Genomic DNA, 3,304 nt, shown 5'->3' on the forward strand with positions numbered 1-3,304 from the left:
TGCCACTAACTCCTCGAGTGAAACGGATGTTTTTACAAAACAGATATTCAAACTTCGAGTTGCGTATTTGTGGTCGGTGCATGACTTCATGGCGTATGCTATTTTTACCGGTTGGAGTACACATGGTAGATTGACATGTCCATATTGCGGTTCAGATACAGATTGCTTCCATCTTGCTCATGGTGGAAAGATCACTTACTTCGATTGTCATCGACGCTGGTTGCCCAGGAAACACCCCTTTAGGAGCGATAAGAAAAACTTTATAAAGAACACTGTGGTCACCAAAGGTCCGCCTAAACGTCTTAACGCGGCAGAAATATATGCTCAGCTGAACAACCTTGTCCTAAATGAAAAGGGGGACAAGTACGAAGGATTCGGAGTGGACCACAACTGGACACATATATGTGGTCTCTGGGAGCTCCCTTATATGTCGTCATTGATTCTTGTGCACAACATTGATGTCATGCACCAAGAAAGTAATGTTGCTGAAGCCCTCATACACACCTGCATGCATTTTGACAAAACAAAGGACAATCTGAAAGCTCGAAGAGATCTAGCAATGCTTTGTGACCGACCAACCCAAGTGCTCAATGACAACGGTAGGCCGCCCCGTGCCTTGTTCTGTCTTACCTCTAAAGACAAGATCGAGGTAATGAGATGGATGAAAAAAATTAAATTTCCCGATGGTTATGCTGCGGGCTTGAAAAGAGCTGTGAATTTGAAAACGGGAAAACTAACTGGGTTAAAGAGCCATGACTTCCATATATTAATGGAGAGGATTATCCCTGTCATGTTTCGTGGTTATATGCCCGACGCCATGTGGCAAGCAATAGCTGAGCTAAGTTATTTCTACAGGCAGATCTGTGCCAAAGAAATAAGTAAAAATATGATGGAGAAGTTGGAGAAACAAATACCAGTGTTGTTATGCAAGCTAGAAAAAATATTCCCACCTGGATTCTTCAATCCGATGGAGCATCTACTTATTCACATTCCATATGAGGCAAAAGTTGGTGGACCTGTACAATATAGGTGGATGTATCACATTGAACGTGCACTCAAAAACCTGCGAGGCATGGTTCGAAATAAGGCTAGAGTAGAAGGATGCATCGCTGAAGCTTTTTTGCTAAAGGAGGTTTCATACTTCACGAGTGTGTATTTCGCAGAGGAACATAATGTCTATGCTGCTACCATGCGATACAATGTCGATGAGGAACCTCCTGTCAGTGATCTCAACATTTTCCAATGGAGAGGCACAAGTACTAGTAAGGGCACGTTCTACCACCTTAGCATGGATGAAAGAATGTCCGCATTGCTATACATGTACTCTAATATGGAAGAGATGGAGCCATATTTCATGTAAGTCTTTATTTTACCCCTTAATTTCTTTACCAAAGGAGCCATATTTAATTACTTATTTGTCGTACAGTAAGTTCGACGAGGAAAATTGGACTTATTCCCATCAGCCTACAAGCAAACAACTAGATACTATGCGACGACATGGGAGGCAAGGCAGACCTAATTTTGTTGACTGGTTTCGCGAGCATGTAAACTCTCTATATTCCTTACTTTCATGTCATTTATCCTTTTACGCGAGGTAGTCATTTTAACTGTATATTATTTGCAGTGCACAAAGACTCCTAACATACACGAGGACTTGAGACAACTATCTTATGGGACGGTCACTTGCAGAACATTTGGTCGATACGATGTGAATGGCTTTCGTTTTCGTTCAGACCAATTTGAAAAGTCTCGGCCTCGTGCAGCCACACGTAACACTGGAGTTCTGACTAGGGCACTCGATGCACTCGGCAGAGAAACTAATTATTATGGCATCATTCAAAACATCCTAGAGTTTAATTTTGCAGGGAACAAACCTTTGAAATTAGTATTCTTTCTATGTGATTGGTTTGACAGCACTAATGGGATTAGACAAAGTCAATATGGTATAACTGAAGTAAAGCACAAGGAACGACTTCGAGGCCATGATAATTTTATCCTTGCACACCAGTGCGAGCAGGTCTACTATATGTCGTACCCAAATCCGAAGTTTGAAGCATGGTGGGTAGTTCATAAGGTGAACCCTAGGGAACGTTTACATACTCCTTGCACTGCTGGTTATCAATTCGAAGACGAACAGGCCGATGATGTTTATCAAGAAGAAGAATTGCCAACTACTTTTACTATCGATGAGGGTGTTGCACTGAACTCACTAGTCGGAGACCGTAACGATGTCACTACTGATGAGTGTGTTGCACCGAAACGAAAACGAAATCCAAGGAACAAAAAAGCCACATTGCGAGCTTTGGATCGAAGAAGACTCCTTGATCGTGATTCTGATGAATTTTGATGTGTAATGCAAAATTTCATATTATGTTATGTATTATTTGATTTTTTGTTAGTTCACTTAATTTTATGGAGCTAATACATTTAATGTTTTTCTATTGAACAGGATGAGTGGTAGGAATAAACCAAAGCGCACTGCTAGGGGGTTTCTTAATGCGGCTAGCAGGATACTCCCTGGTGCACGTTCCCTTTTCCAAGGGAGTTCTTCTAGCCAGAGCAGACAGGAGGCGTTGCTGAGACACGCTCGGCCAGAACTACGTGATACACCTATCGCTCTACAACGGACTACCGATGTAAATGTTTATGTAATTGATCTTATTTGTCAGTCACTTATATAAATGATCTTATGTAAATGTTTATGTAAATTTTTACGTGTCTCTATCTCATGTGCATAGGAAGAGGAGGACGACGAGGAGGAGGTGCAACACCATGAGGAGGATGACGAGGACGAGCAGGCCCATGAGGAGGATGACGAGGAGGACGAGCAGGCCCATGAGGGCTTAGATGCTGAGGCGGATGACGATACCACCGAGGCTCCTGTCGTTCGACGAAGGGGCACTCGGAAGGGCCACTTTGTCCTACCTCCGTCGGCGCCTGCACAATCTGAAGCTCGAGTACTGATCATTCCGGTTGGTGATAGGTACTCACGTTTGGCCACTTTGTTCTTACTTATTTGTTTATTTTACACTATATATATGACATGATTTTCTTGTTTTTTGTCATGCAGCCAATGGGAAGACACGTCATTTGACGGTCGAGGTCACCATAGACAGGTTAATCAAGTCTTAGGTAACCTCTGTCGTCTACATAACCCAGGAATTGTCACCGACCCGAAAGGTGTGGTGGTTCCTTGCACTAGCTGGTCGCACTTCGCACTGGCTCCACATGCTACATATGGAACAGCTCAAGGCGCCGTCAAGCACGACTTTTGGGTAATTTTTTTCGAACTAACATTTATTAG

The sequence above is a fragment of the Zea mays genome, chromosome 9 (genome assembly GCF_902167145.1).
Source record: "Zea mays cultivar B73 chromosome 9, Zm-B73-REFERENCE-NAM-5.0, whole genome shotgun sequence".
Lineage (NCBI taxonomy): Eukaryota > Viridiplantae > Streptophyta > Magnoliopsida > Poales > Poaceae > Zea > Zea mays.